At 36.3% G+C, this 19853-nt stretch overlaps 1 pseudogene; it reads right to left on the bottom strand.

Annotated features, from left to right (window-relative positions):
- Positions 1 to 19853, bottom strand: part of LOC122488282 — a 55379-nt pseudogene that overhangs the window by 27528 nt on the left and 7998 nt on the right.

Raw genomic sequence — 19853 nt, 5'->3', positions numbered from 1 at the left:
TAAAATATCCTTTCTTTTTTTTTTAATTTTTTTATTTTTGAGGCGGGGAAGGACAGAGAGACAGAGGATCTGAAGCCAGGTCTGTGCTGACAGCAGAGAGCCCTATGTGGGGCTCAAACTCATGAACCGTGAGATATGACCTGAGCCGAAGTCAGACGTAACCAAATGAGCCACCCAGGCACCCAAATACCCTTTATTTCTATCTGTTCCTCCTTACCACAACTTCTCCTGCTTTATCCCAGGCTGTCATCACAGGAACCTCTGTATTCACTTCCTGTCTTATTTCCCTGTGTCCAACAAGATTCTTCATCCTGTGATCATGAGTCCCTAGACTGAAATCCGTCAAAATCAAACCCTGTCAAATGAAGCTTAATGTCCTTCAAGTGACAAACAAGGTCCTTCCTGCCAAAGAAATGTTTCATCCCCTATTTCATCTCATACCACTATCTCTGTTCCATAAGCTCCAGACAAAACCTGCACTCTGGAGGACCCAACTATGTCATGTCACTATTCAACTCTGCTGCCTCTGAATATGCTGTTCCCTCCATCTGCAAATCCTCCTTTCCCTTCTCACTAAAAAATATTTCCACTTATCCTTAAAGACTTATTTCACAGGTATCTAGTCTGGGAAGCCATTCTTAGTACCCAAGGCTGCAAAGGACTCCCTCACAATGACATAATAGTTTTATCGACTATAGAAAGTAGATGAGTTAAAAATGCTTCTATATTCTCCATTTCATTATGGAGACTGAAGATTTGCTAGAGAGCACAGAAGAATTATTCAGACAGAGGCGCCTGGGTGGCTCAGTCAGTTAAGCGTCCGACTTTGGCTCAGGTCATGATCTCGCGGTCCGTGAGTTCGAGCCCCGCATCAGGCTCTGTGCTGACAGCTCAGAGCCTGGAGCCTGTTTCAGATTCTGTGTCCCCTCTCTCTCTGACCCTCCCCCGTTCATGCTCTGTCTCTCCCTGTCTCAAAAATAAATAAACGTTAAAAAAATTTTTTTTAATTAAAAAATAAAAATTAAAAAAAAGAGTTATTCAGACAAAAGAAAGTTTCTAGAAAGAAGATAATTCAAAGCTAGTCTCAAGGGGTGGTCAACAGAAAAAAGTAATACTTTGACATACACTAGGAAAAGAGAAGAAATTCTATTCCGTACTATTGCAACACTCAATCAATACATTTGAGGCTTTCCACAGAGGCTACAGCTAGAATTTTTGCAAGAGAACAGATGACACCTTTTTCTTCAAGAAATAGTTTAAAAAAATGCTGAGTCCTTGAAAAACCTGAAGACAATTATTAATCCCAAAATGAAAAGATGTACATTAGCAGTTGACAGCTTCCTGATAAAAAAAAAAATACAAAGACCAGCATAATGAAGAAGTGCTGTGTCTCATTAGGAGGGGAGCTTAAACTTCTGGAGCAAGTATATGAGATGTGAATACAAGTTAATCATTAGTTAATCAAACCCACCAACTGCTATCAGTTGATGACTGACTCACCTGGGAGGACACCTGCCTCACTCACAAAGGAGAATTTAATACAAAAGAAATGAAGGGTACATTTCTAATGACTTTAAAATCCTTATTGAAAAAAAAATCTGGAGGACTTGAGTGCTTAAGTATTATTTTCTTCCCCAGTTGAAGGTCTTGAATTTAAAAGGAAAGTAATAATGAGGTTGAGAAGTAGCTTAAGTCAGATCATGGAGCAAAGAATTTGGAGTTTACCCAACAAGTAATTAGGAGCCATTGAAGTTCTTTGCAGAGGGAAGTAAATTTGCATTCTACCTTATAAATTAGACTCGCATAAATTGAATTTATGGAATCAATTAAGTGTGACATAAATGTCTCTAGAATCTATTAAAACTAAATAATTTCACAAGGCTTAAAAGACAAAGTATTAAATCCTGAGTGGCAATAACTCTACTAAGCTTTATTGGACCCTGAAATCATTGGCCAAATATTCTTCAGTCCTCTATACATCACTTCTTATTTTTTTAATCTGAAATGTGTAAGGGTACTTATGAATACTACATGTACATCAACTCATATGTGTCTTGCAGGAATGTGAAAACAGTGCCCACCCCGAGTCCATTCTTCCTACTAACAAGGGTAATAAAACAGCAGCAATAATAGTATAATGACACATACACATGCACATCCATCTTTCCTGAATTACATCCCCGAAAATGGATAGGTATGATCTCTCATTCTTAGAGGGTTTATTGGGGGAATGTCCATTAAAATACAGATTTATACCAGACATAAATTTTCTTATGGGACCTCAAGTACCAAGGTACAGCAAGATGTTTATGTGTCTGCCAACTGGAAAGGATATGACATATTTTAAAAGGTACATTGGACATAAATAAATATGAATTCATACTTAAAACTGAAAAAGTCTCAGCAGTATACTCTCTTAGTTGCAAACATGGTATTTAATTAAACTGCTTGTGATTTGTACAACTCTACATAGTTTGCCCAGGATTATGAGAACAGTATTATTTTTAACTATGTTCAATGATTCTCCAAAGCAACCCAAATGAGATTAGAATGTATATGTATTCAACACACTGTTGCTAAAAGGATGTTCATTATGGGACCCATGGAGTCTTAAACGGTTCCAATGAAGCCAAGAAAGCAGAAGGCCCAGCACTTCGTGTTAACTAAACTGTTTGACGGTACAAGTATTACTGGCCCAAATTTTATCACAACAATAGCTCATGTATGTATGTATGTGTGTGTGTATACACACACACACACACATACCTATATACATGGCACTTGCTATACGCCAGGTACTATTCTAATACAGAAGATGATAGATTGATAGACATATTCATTTCATCTCCATCTATAATAAATACAATCTTCATAACATCCTATAAACTAGGTATTTACTATTCACATTTACATAAGAGGAAACAGAGACACATAGACCCTAAATAACATAACCAACATTACAAAGGGAGAAAATGGCAAAGCTGAGATTTAAATCTAGGTAGCTGGGCTCCAGAGTCCATTCTCAATCACCAAGTTTCAATGGTGCTTCTATAAGTGTTGACTCCATTTCACCCTTGTCTGTGCTTGTACAGCACCCTATAAATGCCTCCACGGTGGTGCTTTTCAAACTATGGTAAAATAACAGTATATGTGTGTGTATACAGTAATATTTTATTTATATATATACACTATATGTTTATAGAAATATAGTAATATAACATATTAATATTAATAATGATATATTGTTAGGGATATATAAATAATAATATATTATTATTAACATGTAACAATATATTAATATTATATAACTACGTAATTTTTAGTAATATAGTCCAAAATCCACTGTGAGCCCATTTGGGGCAGAAAGGATAATTATTCCACATCTCTTTGTGCCCATATTCCTAACATAGTGATCAATATACCATAAACACCTAATGAATATCTGCTAATGAAAACCCATGTAAACATCACAGCTGCTTGCTACTATGGGGTTTTCTTACCTGCTCAGCTGGCATTTGCACTGTCTTTATGACACCTGACTTTCACTTTCAACTTCTGAACCCTGGTCCGCTTTCAAATTCCTGCCCCTAGAACTAAAGCAGCAACAATATAACACCTATTATTAATGAAAATAATACCCACAATAAGGATAGGAGTTAATATTTATTGAGCACCAACTATGATTTCAGTCTCTGTTACCCATCACTGTCACAGTGACTGGGCTCTATGTGATACAAAAAGGAGTTTTCTCGAAGGCTGGTCTGCATGGGCCATGCAACTGTCATCCAAAGGGTACTCTAGAATAGAATACTTATTCTAAAAAAAAAATACTTATTCTAAAAAAAAAAATCAAGAAACACCAGAGAGAACACTGTACTTCCTTGCTCTGTGAGAGAATCTATACCTTTTCTTTTTAAAATCAAACAATGGTTTTTTTCTTGTGGGTCACAGAGTGTCATCTCTAGCCAGGGAGTGCACTTAATTGAATGCAAAACCCTACTGCTTGGAATATTAGCTAATGTTTCAACCTACCTCTGGAATGCAATTAGAGGCAGTAACACGAAGTCACAATTTATCTCAGTGTAACGATTTCTGGCTTATGTATATATAAGCATATATATATATATATATATATATATATATATATACACGCATACACACACAGACACACACACACATGCTATTAAAGAATGAGACCAAGAGCTTTCTTCTTCACAATTAATATTTACTAAGTCTCCAGGGCTGAAATTACCTCAGTCTTTTTCTTCAAGTCTACAATCACAGCTGTAGTTTTTTTTTTCCATTACTATAGCAACCACAGGAATGCAAGCATTGTGTTTCCTTCTCTATCCAAAACATATAAAAGGGGCCAAAGTAGCAACAACCACCAAGAGACAGATAAATACCCTAAAAAATGGTCATAATTAAGAATTTACATTTATGGGGGTATTTTGAAAGCACATCTGACTTCAGAGCACTTAGATCATTCAACTATGACAAAATACATATTCATTCAAGTTTATTGAATCAAGATTCATTAGTTTCATTTACAGAGACTTCCCACAGAAGAATCCTAAATTTACCAGTTTTGTCTTTTCGTATAAACAAATGATAGGAAAAAATCTCCTCCATTAAAGTTATAGAGAACTTTCCAAATTACATAAAACAATGTCTTATTTATACCCAAAAGGGAGCTAGAAAAAGACCAAAGTGTAAGAAGTTAATAGGTTGATCCCCAATTTTGTTGTTTATACTTCAAAATCATAGTAATAGTAAGGACATTCCTTCATGCCTACGGTTGTATCTTTAATCTAAATTCATTATAAAGTAACACAAGCACAGTATTTTAAAAAGAACTCAATGGAACTTTCAAACATCTGACTTCCATTCTGTGTATCTATGGTTGTGACTTTAGAAGTCCTCTGCCCCATTCTCCTATAATAAAACAAATTTTAAGGTGAAAGACCCATGGCATAAATAACATTATTCTTCAATGTAAATCAGTAATTTGAGGTTTTGGACACAGGCACATCTGGAGATTTGGTTCATATATATACTTGGGGAGAAACACAGGGATCATCTATTCTGATCTCTTTTTTTCAGAAAAAAGAACTGATGAAGATATAAAATGATGATAGATAGGTAGACAGATATGCCAGTTCTCACAAAGGAGGTTTCCATCATTGACTGTTGTTGTTGTTGTTGTTGAATTTCCAAGGAAGATGGCTACCCTAATTATTTTCTAAGGACAATATGTGCACTAGCTCCACCAGACTATGTAGGGCTCTTCCTTGGGAGATGGTCCCCAACTTCAATATGTATAATTTACTGAGGTAAGTGCTATAATAGACACATTTACAAAGCACAATGGAATCACATAGGATGGGCCCAACTCTTCCTGGAGCAGCTTCAAAGAGGGAGGACTGCTTTCTGTTGGGTGTTAAACACACTGTGTTCACCAGAGGAAGGCATGAATTTTGGCACAGGGAGCCATGGGGAGGAAGTGTGCCAGAAGCAGAAGATGAAGCAGAAAGTGAGCAGGAAACGGGAGAACTAGCAAATAGGTGATAATTTTAAAAGGATAACTGGGGACATGGATTGCAGTGAGGAGAGACTGTAGAACAGTAAACCAAGGAAGAAGTTAAAGAAGTTATGGTAAAATAGAGGAGATTAATTAGAAAGATATTTAGGAGGGAGACTGTACAGGAGTTAATTGCCTTGGATACATCTAAGAGTCAGTAAAATAAACTAGTTACAAATAACCATGATAACTTCTTTTTGTTGGTATATACTTGACATATAATATTATATTGGTTTCATGTGTACAACATGATGATTCAATATTTGGATATATTGAATAATGATCACCACAGTAAGTATAATTAACATCCGTCACCTCACACAGTTACAACTTTCTTTTCTTTAAGATCTACTCTTTTAGTAACTTTCAAATATACGACAACAGTATTATTAACTATAGTCACCATGCTGTATATAACATCCCCATGGCTTATATATTTTACAACTGGAAGTTTGTACCTTTTGACCATCTTCACCTGTGATAACTTCTAACTGGAAAAACATAAAAAGTATAAACAGTGAGTCATATATAAAATTCTAGATTTGTCCTCAAAATTATGTGTCAACTTCTCTATTTTGTAGTATTCTCCACTCTATGCACTCTATCTTTGCTCTCCAGTTTACCATTATAGTTAAAATTAGTTAGTTTAACACCTTCTCTGACATTTAACTGAAAATGGAAAACACGTACCAAAATAGTCTATGTAAAAAAATACCACAAAAAAAAAATAAATAAACAAGTGATCTCTTCAGTTCTCAAATAAACCAAGAGATTTAAATATGTTATAATTATTTTTCCTTCATCCTTTGACTGCCATTCCTTTTCAGAGAGAAGAAAAACTCTTTAAAAATGTAACAATCTGGACCGCCTGAGTGAGCCAGTTGGTTGAGCATCTGACTCTTGATTTCAGCTCAGGCCATGATCCAGGGTCGTGGGATTGAGCCCTGCGTCAGGCTCCGGGCTAAGCATGGAGCCTACTTGGGATTCTCTCTCTCTCCCTCTGCCCCTCTCCCCTGCTTGTGCTCTCTCTTGCAAATAAAAAAGAAAATGTAGCAATCCAACAAATATAGTTTTAAATATGAAGGAAAGAATAGCAACTCACAATCATATTATTGGGAAAAAAATCTACCTCAGTTTTTTTCTAATAAATTCATCTTATTAGGTAGTATGTTAAGAAATAACTATAGCTTGGGACACCTGGGTGACTCAGTCGGTTGAGCGCCCAACTTCGTTTGGCTCAGGTCATGACCTCACAGTCATGAGTTCGAGCCCCATGTCAGGCTCTATGCTGACAGAATCCTACTTCAGATTCTGTGTCTCCCTCTCTCTCTGCCTCTCTCCCACTCATGCTCTATCCCTCTCTCTCAAAAATAAATAAATATTAAAAATAAAAAATTTAGAAATAACTATAGCTTTGGAACATGTTACATAACTAACTATGTAATATTACTATAAAAGCTGCTGCCTTGCTAATAGGACAACATAAGACAAAACTATAATCATATTACTTCATTACTATTAAAGCATAAGAAAGAAAATAGCATATTAGAAAGTGTAAGTATCACATTCTCTATATTTCCTTCTTTATTCAATATTATGTTGTTATGATTTATATTGTATGTCATTCAGTTCCTTCGTTTCTAACTGCTGCATTGTAATAGGTCACATCTATTTCATTTCTTGTGCAATTTGCATGCATTAGATATCTAGGCTTCCTTCACCTCCCTGTTACCACAAATAATACTGTAAGAAATAGACTTAATTTTGCTATGTACTGTAAGATTGCTTTCCAGAATGACCACTTAGGTCTGCACTTTCATTAGCAGTGCAAAAAAAATTATGTCTTCCCACACCTTTGCCTGCATTTGCTAATAACCCCCTTTCTTAATTTCTGCCATTCTGAGTGAATTGAATGATGATTATTGATATATGAATTTTCACCTCTTATATTACTAGTAAGTTTGAGCATCTCTTCATATACTTGAAAGCCATTCATAGCTCCCCTTCTATGAATTGCCTAGTCACGCTAGTTACCCATTTTGCAACTTTGTTTCCTGTTTTATATACTTATTATATAAATTAAAGTCACAGGTGCACATAAACTCCTCACATTTTACATAGATAACTGAGTATTTTAAGTATGTTACTAAGTATACAAAGCACCTGACTGTGAATGGGTTTGCAAAGCACTTTTCTTTCCTTTCTAATTTAACCTAACAATTGTAAGGCATTATTTATCAGAAACTTTATTCTTCAATATTCACATCACCTGAGAATTTACACTAAGTGAAAAATTCAATTGAAATGAGAATCTATAGGCAGAGCATCAAGAATCTCTAAAATTTCCACAGTAGCAGAAATGTGAAGTAAATTCTACTAGAACAGTATGGTAGAACATACCGTTACCAATAAAATTACAGTTACAAAGGTTGTATAATAATTCACTTCAGAAATACCTATTGAGTGCTTATGGAGGACCAAGCGCCACATTAGATGCAAGGAATACAGACATTACATTTTGGCTCCACACAAAGAGCTCATCATCTAGTTAAGAGAAAATACATGCAAACAATTATTAAAGATTCCTTGCATCCTGTATAGACATGCTTACGCACAATGTGCTATAAGATATAAGAGCTCAGATGACAAGAAACCTGCGCCAGGTGAAAGGGAAGTGCTTTGAAGGGGAGTCTAAAGGTAGGCTGAGTTGTAAGGGACATATGTTTGTCAAGTGCCCCAGCAGAGGAAAGAGACTGCCCTCTGGGAAGAAAAAGAAAACAAATGCAAAGGCACTGAGGTGTGAAGGGAACATCGTGGGAATTCCCCACTGTTCCTTACTACTACAATCCTAGATATGTAACCAAGTCTTGCTGGAGTGAGATTCGAGGCTAGGGAGATATGCAGGAGGCATGTGATGAAAGATTTTTATGTCCTTCTGTGGAGGCCTCCAGATACTGGGCACATAAGTAACAGAGGCCTATAAACTCAAATATCAGGCATTGGCCTGGGGGTTGGGGATGTGGTGGTGTACAGGACAGACAAGCCTCTGTTGAAGGGTGTAAAGTGAAGAACTGACAATCCTATCTGATATTTTCTATGGTTAGTCTAGGTGCAGTGTGGAATTAAGAGCAGGAACTGAAGCATAGAGGCTAGTTACATTACTACTACAATACACCAGACCAAAACTAAAGCAAAAAAAGTATTTATGATATAATTATGGGAAGTAAAATATGCAGATACAAAGTTGTGGTAATTAGCATAACCACCTTTTGAAGAGTATTTCCCAGTATAAAAACTTTCAAGTGAATGGTCTAATTCTTCCAGTAGTCTCTGAGAATAATATGATGATTGCCTCCATTTTTTAGGTGGATACCGAGCACTGTATCCAAGGCAAACAGCCAGGGGATGGAAGAAAAGGGATGCTATCGTAATTCACTTGGTTCAATATCCATCAAACGTTTAATGAATAACCTGCGCTATGTGTCCGACACTAAGAGAAGGGGCAGAGTGGGGGATTCCACCAAAGTAAAGCCTTCTTCCCACAAGAGTCTGCAGTCTAGAGAAAGAAACCAGTAAGTGAATAGCCAATTACAATGCAGTACAATTGGTGTGCTGATCAGGGCTAAGCGAGAACTGCCTGTCCACTCAGAAATGTGTGAAGTATAATAAAGACATAAAGCCAAATAAGGAAGGAAAATCCATTGCACGAAGGGTGGCAGTGCTGGAATTTGTGTGTTTTCTTAAAAGTCACTTAATGTTGTTACGATGACACTCTACAAGGCTAAGGTCAGACAAAGGAAAGAGAATAATCATCAAACCCAGAGCAAAGATGACTTCATGGCAGTCATTTCTTTCCTTTCTATTAACAGAGCTCACAGAAACTGTGTGGTAACTCACAGGTAAATATTTGAAACAAAGGAGATAGCTATGTAGAATTTCCCTCAGCTTAAAGCTAAGTGTTTAATAATCAATACCAGGAAACAGACTGAAGAGGTGAAACATAGTAAAATATCAAGAACTAAAGAAACTAGATCAGATGACACTGTTTACAGTAAAGGATAAACATGTCAAATTGGACTTAATTACCAATGATGCCTACAGTTTTGCCAGCTGCATCATAATTCAAATCACTCCTCCACTTCTTCACCGAAATATGTTTGAGAATTTGTTTTGTGATACATGAGAACCTCATGTAACAAGTGCCAACTCTAGACTGAATTTAAAAAAAAACACACACAAATTCATTTTTCATATTGCATGAAGACATATTATCCACAATATGCTCAAGTAAATTGAGATTAGGGTATTTGCCTGTTAAATATAAATTGTTAGTTTGGGTGTGGGGGGAGCTATGGGTAAGGGTGGTTGGGGCGACGGCCTGGAAGATCAAACCATTATTTTATCATTACATTACTATGTAGGTTTTGTCTTAGTACATACTACATATCGATCAGAATGTTCATCAGGTACAAGTCTGAGGGACAATATCTTTTTTGTCTTTAAGGAGGCCGTGGTGGATTTTGGACAGAACGCTGGATTTGAATCTGGAAAGTCTATGTTTTGGTCTACTTCTTGCCAGCTGTGTGTCCTTGGGCAAGCCACTTAATAGCTCTGAAATCCAAATTCCTCGGGCAATTTCACATAAAGTTGTTGTGATGTTTAAGTGAGATAACATGTGCCAGTATTTGCAAAACAATAAAATGCCACATAAATATCAGTTATTTATTACCCTACGTGTAATTGTAAATGGCATTACTAAACTCTAATCAAAACCAAAACAGAGTTAAGTTTAAAAAAAAATTCTTGACTAGAAGCAGGCTTTATCTGCTTTCATTACCTTGTCACCTCATAATATTCGTGTTGAAGCTTTTTTTTGGTTGTTGTTGTTGAAGATGTAGGGTCATAATTGATGGGCTCCAACAGAACACAATCCAGAACTTTGGAGAACAAGGAAAAGATTAACATTTTTCAAGTGCTGCAGGGAAAACTCTAGTAATTAAAGAGTGTACTTTCTGAGAATTTTGATACTCAAAATCCCTACATAATTAACTATTCCTCTGTCCATTTTTGGTTTGGGTTAGTAATTTTATCCTCTTCTTAAGGGAGAGAAACAAAGGTTAAGTGACTTATACAAAGTTCATGCTAGAAACAATCTTTAGATCTTCAGACTCTGAATCCAGGCCTTTATTAGCTATGTCACAATAAACCTTTCAAGTTGCCACTGACTCAGATAAAACCTTCACATCAGCCCATTTGTGCCATTGTTCCTTTATCTGTTGTGCCTACTTGAAATATTACCTTGTTTCATAACAGATCGACATAGTGACCTAAAGCAGGCACATATTCCTTCCACTAACACTTCTGTTACCTTGAGAGATTCAAGCCACATCTAAAAAGCCTCAATGAGAAAACTTTCTGTGAAGCAAAATGGCAAATAAAGCATTTCTAAGCACTACATAGAGGAAAAAATTTAGGTAAAGGTATTTTTCTCTTTAGCCTTATAATTAGCAAGTTGAAGTTCTGACAGGGGTAACACTAATTGTTTCCTTGAGTTCTGTGATACGCCTATTTAGGGTAAAATACATTTTCTCTGGTTACTACGTAAGTATTTCCATTATAGTCTGAGATAAAAACAGCAACAACAGTAATAATACCTGTAATTACACAGCATATACTGTGTGTCATACACTGTCCTATGTATTATATTACCTCATTGTCCCTACATATCACCAACACTATCTGTAAAAGTAGCCCACTGTTACCCTTCAGATAACAACAATAATCTTTAGGAAACTCTGAAGCAGCTCCTAAAAGAGATACAAGTTTCACCCTCCTAGCAAAACCACCATCTAGAAAACGAGCAGAACAATTTTAATCCCCTCTAGTGTCGTCAGGGGATTTAGTACCAAGAGGGAGGAGACATTCTGAGAAACAAAATTTTGTGAGCAACATAAGAAAGAAATTTCTTTCCAGATAATATACAAATGAAAACCGAACTTTTCCTGCCCAAATTGAGTGAGGTCAATGAAATCCTGCTTACCCCAAGCGCAAAAGGCCTTTTGCAGCAGATAGATTTTTGCTAAGTGTTAGCAGAATCATTCACATTGAAAAAACATCTGCTTCCCCAAAATTGCACTTATTTGTGCCATAGAAAATAGGAAGAGAAATAACCAGGGCCAGTAGAAATACAGGCACAATAGCTCGATGCTTCACAGATGGCATCTGAGCAAATGCAGACATAAACAAAGCACTCTGCAATGAGGATATGGGCTCAGGTTCAAGGAAGTGATCAGCATGTGGGTCTGGAAGATGTGCAGGGCAGTACAGATCATGGGAGTGAAGACCCAAAGCCAGGGAAACGGTGGGAGGGGGTCTTGTATGATCATGTTCTCCAACACTATTCCAGCGTGAGCAGGTCAACGGCAGGCTGTTTGCTGTTTTTTGTTTTGTTTTGTTTTAACTTAAAAGCTAAATTTGGTTGTTTAAAAAATGGTCTACTATGAATTCAATTCATCTCTAAGCAGTCTTTTGTTGAACGCATGAATCTGCTGTGAGAGGCTGCCTCTCTCTGTCTTGTCAGGAAGAATTCCCCAGCCTGTTGTGACCAACCAAAGTTGTGCCCACCATTTTGAGAGGTCCATACGGGGGCAGAGCAGGCAGCAGCCCTTTTGACAAAAGAACTTTTCTTGAATCTGCACACCCTACTTGTTTATAGACTGAGCACAGAGCATGAAGAGAGAGCAGGAGGGATTACTTGTACTAACTCCATAACCCTTCACAGAGCAAAAGGCAGCAATTACAGCACAAAAGCAAATGCACATGAGCCTGACCTAATTCCGAAGCAGTTTTAATTAACTTATAAACTAGACTTGAAATCACACCCAATCTCAACAGAATTATAACAATACTTTTTTTAATTCCAGACCACTGTGTTGAATCTAGAAATTAAGGGAAAGGGCACAGTTTGTCTTTTGAGCTGGCCAAATACTGCTGATATGAAAGTAAAATAATTCCAAAATAGGAATCACAAAACTTTTTCTATAATTATTAAAGGCTGTATCAGAGCATAAAGCTCCAGTTACTTAATTCCATTAAGTATCTACTTGACAAGGCTAAATGCAGGTGAAGTACATCATTGTTGCTATTTAAAATAAGATGAAATGTTAAGCTCTTTAGACATTACAAAGCAGTGGAGCCCGATTTTCATACTTATAACTCGATACGACTATTTCCACAGAATAAGAACCCGGCTTAAGTTGTGTAATCATTTCAAAGGTCCCAATGTCTACTTCCTGGCTCTCTTCTCACCTCTCAAATGTCAAAAACACACTTCCTGACACAGCTGAGATGCATGCCAGCTCCCTGTCAATGAAAAGTAAGAATGAGAACTTTGACACGATGGCCATCAACAGCCCTCTGTGGACGCCACTGTTTGGAACCTGTTTCTCTCTCTGGTGATGAAACATCTTGGTCTGGTGCCTCTACTCTCAGTTCTACATCCTTTTCAAGCAATCATGTCTTTGTGGGACTTTTCAAGATTCCAAACAAGCCATGTAATTTGTCTCTACTCTCAGCCACTACTTGGTTTTGGAACACAAAACCATTTCTTAAGATGATCAGGCACCAAAATAATCAAACCCTTAATTGTCTAGCATTCCTGTAATTCTGCAGTGACTGGAAACCCAAAAGAAAATACATACCTGGGGAAATAATACAATATGTAAATTTTAAGCTTACTGGAAGTTTAGGAATCAAATGATAAAAAATGGAAAATTGAATTAGGACAAAAGTAATGTCAGGGATAAGTAGGGTTGTACCATTTTGCCTTGCCATTTTATTTAGTGAACTCAGTGTTTATTCACAATAACTAGCATATAAGTATTCAATAAATATTTGCTGTTAGCATTTATAGTAGTGATTGAGGATCCAGGCATCTCTAAACAGGAATGAAAACAAAAGCAGAAAGAGAAATATATACTACTACATATAATATGAATTTAAAAATATTTAGGGCAGAGAGTTCTTCTGAGGAGATATTCCTTGGAAAAAATACTGTGCGCATGGTGAAAGGCAGCAGCTACACTTGTGGTCAGCACAGCAAAAGATACAAAGATGGTGAGTCACTATGTTACACAACTAAAACTAATAGTGTACATCAAGTCCACTCAAATTCAAAAATGTTTTAAATAATAATAATGAAAAAAATACTGTTATCAGTGGGAAACTCCATGGAGAAGAGATCCTGTCTTCTTGTTCTCTGTTTAAGTCTGAATAAATGGGAATAACGTCTGCCACATTTAAGACACTAAAAATATACTGAATGAATGAAAGAATGAATGAATGCAATCACTCATACTAAAACTTCCCTGTGAGATTCACAACACACATGTGCTAATCAAAGTCCCTAAGAAGTCCTGCTGTAAAAGAAGTCTATTTACTTTCTTTTTTAACCTACAATTTTTAAAATTTATTTGGCACAGAACACCTTTTCTTTTTTGGATGGGGGACTACTCATATTTCAGGGAGCTGATATATAAAGAAATGTATCTAAGGACTAGAAATTAAGGAACTACCCAGTAAGTGCAGCATACTGACCCCAAAAATAAAGATACAATTTGTATCCTCAAAGAGCTCAGAGTCACACAGTAAAGACTGATATATTATCTATGAGATATATATACATATATATATATCATTATGATAAAAGACCAAGATGAAACATGCTATATTTATTATAAATATTTAAATATATTTTATATACACATTTTGTATACTACTATAAATGTTATATTAGTATAAACATATTAGTATAATATGTTAATAACTACTGTACTTTACTGTTACAATCTATCATAAAATATTAATATTGTGATCATATTATAGTATTAGACTAATATAACGTAAATGTTATTGAAAGTTAGAGGCTCTTATGGTAAAACCAACTCACAGAGAGAGAGTAACAGGAGCAAACAATTTTTTTAATGTTCATTTATTTTTGAGTGCGCGCGCGCGCACGAGAGAGAGAGAAAGAGAGAGAGAAAGAGCAGGGGGTGAGGGGCAGAGAGAGAAGGGGACAGAGGATCCGAAGTGGGCTCTGTACCAACAGCAGACAGCCCAATGCAGGGTTCGAACTCACACACTGTGAGATCATGACCTAAGCCAAAGTTGGATGCTTAACCAACTGAGCCACCCAGGTGCCCCAGAGCAAACAATTTTTTTTTAAATGAACTCTCAGTTTAATGTAAGATTTTAGTAAATTGAGTATGTAAAAATTAAAGAGAATTCTCATTTCCCTTCTAAATCTTCCCACTTTTCTATTATGTACAAAATCACCTTGACATCAGATCATTTCAATGAATCTTTTATCATGTATGAGTCATAGCATCTTATCTCAGTAGGGTTAGCTAGCCATCAGTTAGTATAAATTCTCATTCACAAGATGACAAAAGAAACACCTAGTAAATTATTCTTTTCTTCTTTGCTCATGCTATACATAATATTGTTCCAAAAAATTTCAAAAAAGCTTACACAAACATATTTTCCAACATTACTCAGGTAAAGCTGAAACTAAAAGTTGGAGACATTCCGAAAGTGTCAAGCACTTTTCTGATGCTCAAAAAAGATAGCGAGTCTCAATCATATGCTATCTCTAAAAGTGTTACTCTGTTATTTTGTTTTTAATCACTGTTGAAAATCCTAATGTAACAACACCTTTATAAAAAGGGATTAGGGCTTGGACATAGCCAAAAGTGAAAAGCAGAATTCTGGTCCTGGTAGAGGTAGACACATGTACAGGTAATAATAACAAATACCAATAATAAAGACCACACAGCTTACAACACATGTCCTGAGAAAGCCCCCCACGAGATAGAAGAAAACAAATCTTTGTTCATCCAATGAGCAATTATATTCTAGATGGAGTATTTGAACGTTTACATCCATGACACCTTGTAGTCCAACGATATTTACAAGTTCACATGATACCTCGATTAAAAGTACGAACACTGGGGTTTAGAGAACAAGACTGACCATTTCCAAATATTCTCCTCACCCTCTCCAAAACAACCAAATCGACAAGCATTAAGAATTAATCCACACTAGAACTATGGCTTGAGCATTAGATAGACCACACTCCAAGTTCAAATCATACCTAAGTTAGAAGAAAGATAAAACACATTCCAGCAGGGTTTGCACCACCTGTCCACCCCTGAAACCAGCCTGTGGATACAGAAAACAATGACGGGGAAACTGAAAAGGATCTGTGAAAGGGCAGAGGATATACTTAGAGGAAACACAGGCAAAATATCCACAGAAAAAGGAAGTGAAACAATAAATGCAAAAATGATGTCAACAGGTACAGACTTGGTAGTTCATGAGCCTGGCAAAAGGGAAGGAGGTTGCAAAGTCAGGGGATCAGAAGTAGTGAAACCCGTGTGTAGAAACTTCTGAAATTCCAGAGGTGGGGGATGACGATGTGAGAGGATACAGAGTTTGGGCTTGTTTCACTGAATTACATAGTTTGTGTCATGAGGCCACCCACAGTAGGATGCATTTTCAACTATGGCCCCAGTCAGGAATCGGGAGAAGTAAAACATTCCCATACCTCACTCTTTCCAATCATAGCAGAGGTATATGATCACAGAACAGACTCTCCAGTTAGAAGTTGACCTGCAGTATTGAACAAATGAGGGAAGTCAATGCTTGAGTAATAATAATTCATAAGATATTCTGCAGGGCTTATGAAGGGGAAAAATAAAAACTTCCATAGTAATGGTATTGATCCATATTGAGAGCTCTTAGACCAGTTGCAGTAGCAGAGATAAAGTATCTTCTGCAAATAGAAACAGGGCCACTGAAACAAAGGAAAAAGGCACACAAGCACATGAGATAAGCAAAATTGGGAACACACAGAAGATCATAACTACCTGTGTAAGACCAGAACTGAACAATTCTCTTATCCATACTCTCTTACCCATATCCATTTTCACCAAGTCCCTGAATAAAACGGCTTGAGGTTTACAGTATTTCTCCTGTAAGTGGTTATATAATAATATTTAGATTAACTGAATAGAAATCTGTATTGTTCTTACCATAATTCAGTCATCCTCAAAGATTATGCATATCACCTTCATGAAGTTCTTGATTAAAGAATGTTTCTAAGTACTTATATTCAGATGTCTGGGGCTGTGTGAATTCTACCTCATTACTACAATCATATTTTGGGGCCCAAGGTCAGGAAAACCAGTTAAGTTACACCCTTTAAAAAATATACCTTAGCCACATTTGTTTGTTTCCATGTGTTACATGTGACACCTTGACTCATTAAGAATTTTAACTGAAATGGAGGGCAGCTAGTTTTGCAGAAAACAGGTAATGATGTGAGCAAATTTATTTCCATGTATTTGTTATGTATCCAATTACAGACACCTATTTTAAGTTCGTAAGATAAAGATATTTCTTTGTTTTCATGCAGTAACATTTCATGCAAGGGATTGAATGAAGGGTCTATTTCCAGGAGACTGTTTTTGCCATTGAAAACTCTGTCTTCTTCAGGCATCTGCTGAATGATGCATTAGCAGGAGCTACAAGGATCACATTGTTTCACACCAAATAGCCTCTACACTTTGATTCATATATCACACATGTTCTGTTTCTTACATTTCTGTTTTCACACCCACTACCTAAGTGCAAAGGGATTTGAAGACAAGTACCACAGTTTTCTAACTTTCAGCTGCTTTGGTTGTATTGATGGAGGAAGTTATGGAACATGTAGAAAATAGAATCAAGATTAAGGAGATCATATTTCTGTTTTATGCCCTGTGATACAGTGAAGTTCACCAAGTAACAATTACTCAAAACATTCATTTTAGATCATTTAGCTTCACTGAAAATCCCTTAAGTTGGCATACACAACTTTTAAAAAAGATATTTATTTTAGAGAAGAGAGAGCCAGAGGTGCGACTTCATGGACTGTGAAGAAGGCTATCAATAACAATAAATGATTGTCATATAAGAGAAATTGATATATAAGTCTCCATATCTTTTAAGAAAGTCAAAATATGGAAGTAAGCTTAACTCACTCCAGGAAAGTTCATTTCTTATAGATACTGAGATATAATAATGAGGATGGTTACACACTTTTCTTAATGGTATTCAAAAATACATGTGCGTTCCACTAATGAGTCCTGAAATCTTCAGTAGTTATACTGCCCAGTGATTCCCAGATTCTAAAAAATTAATTAAACAGATAACCTTAGGGAGTCTTGTCTAATACTATTAATGCACCTTTTATAAATTACTTTAGGTAAGTTCCTGATACACCAAGTGAATAGGTAACCCATGTTCAACTCCCTAATAGAACAGAAATAATAGAACTAATTTTATAATGGAAGGGACCCAAGTAACCAAATAACTAAACCCTTTCATTCTACAGAGGATGGAAATAAGGCTAGAAAATGTTAGACCTTTTCAATACCACATAGTGGTAGTAACTAATTCTGTATAGCCCAGGAACCTGGTTTCCAAGTCGATGGCTTTTGCCACTATATCTCATTTGCCACTTTATCTGAAACTACAAATTTGTTATTTTTGTCAGATCTACCTTGAAGGCAAGCTTCCTAACCTCCAAAGTGCCTGTAAAGAGACTTGAGTATCTGTTCTCACGCCACTGCACAAAGTTTTCTGCATAATTTTTTAATGACCACCGTGGAGCACGTAGAGTGAAACTATAAAAGCAGTACTGTATTGATGTTAACAAAGTGAGAATGAGAAAAATCAAATAGAAAGGCAAGGGGTGACTTAGGCACAAATTAAATCAAGTTTATGAAGGAACAAGTGAGACAGTGACCAGAGAACAGAGAGAACAATGCCTAAAACATAGAAAGCACTAAATCAATATTTGTAAATCAATCAGGAGAGGGATAGAGAGTAAATAGTATCCACAAAGGATAAACATGTGGAGTCTTGTCCACCACCTTTTATCTTTCTATCCTAATTCACAATTCCTACTTTTAGCAACAGTTTGTCATCCACTGAACACCTACCTGCCACGTCACTCTGCTCCACCAGATTCTACTTTTCCCTTGTCCTTAGCAAAAGTACTCCTGGAACACAGCTTAGCACTCTTATCTTTATTCAACTACATTCTAGTTTTCAACTTAATCAGAAACCTGAACAACCTATCAGAAGCATTGTCTAGTGGACCCAAAGACATTTAGACTGTTCAATGAAAAAAAAAATGCTTTGAAAACATATTTTTGACTAAGTAGGAAAAGATTCCATACGTATATTTGTTATATATATACACACATGCATATACAAATCTGGCCACACCAAGTAGATGGAGAATAAAATACTAAGTATCATTTAGCATTCAATGCCACTTACCCACGTTATCACCATTCCAAATGATTCTAAACAAAGATTGACATAAAACAAAAACAAAAATCTAATGTTTCCAAGCAAGGGCTTAATTAAAATAAAAAGCTGGTCTTCAAAAATCATTGACAGTAAGCACTAGGGCTTTTGATGGATAGAACACTTGACTTTATTTTATTTATTTATTTTTTTAAAGACAAGGCATTTTTTTAAATTTTTTTTTAACATTTATTTATTTTTGAGACAGAGAGAGACAGAGCATGAACGGGGGAGGGTCAGAGAGAGGGAGACACAGAATCTGAAACAGGCTCCAGGCTCTGAGCTGTCAGCACAGAGCCCGACGCGGGGCTCGAACCCACGGACCGTGAGATCATGACCTGAGCCGAAGTCGGCTGCTTAACCAACTGAGCCACCCAGGCGCCCCTAGAACATTTGACTTTAAAGAAATATAAATTCTACACAGAAACTTTTCAGTATGTCAAAGAATAAAGTCAAAATTCCACTGTTCTGATTCATGAAATCCTTAAAGCATTTTCTAGGCATTACACATGCAGATACCCATGATGCTTTCCTCAAGTAATCACTCACCACTAAGCCACCTGGAAAAGAAGGAAGACAATAACTCTTAAAAAGGAGAAGATCTTATCGCAAAGGGAGGCCAGATGAAAGTTCAAAAAGAAGGGAAAAGACTATCAACATCAGCAAAGCTGTGCTTAAAGGCAACTCCATCAGTATTGACTTGTCTAAGATCATCTAAGAAGCTGCACTGTTAGCATCTGTCTTAGACCCCTTGTATTATTAAAACAAAATTTGAAATTGATTTTTAATGTTTCTTTTTGTTTTCAATAAAGTTTTCTGGTGATTCAGAAAAAAAGAGTACAGTGCAGTGTCCCTT

Source organism: Prionailurus bengalensis, chromosome A2 (assembly GCF_016509475.1).
Source record: "Prionailurus bengalensis isolate Pbe53 chromosome A2, Fcat_Pben_1.1_paternal_pri, whole genome shotgun sequence".
In the NCBI taxonomy this organism is placed as follows: Eukaryota; Metazoa; Chordata; class Mammalia; order Carnivora; family Felidae; genus Prionailurus; species Prionailurus bengalensis.
This window is presented reverse-complemented; position numbering and strand designations above follow the sequence as displayed.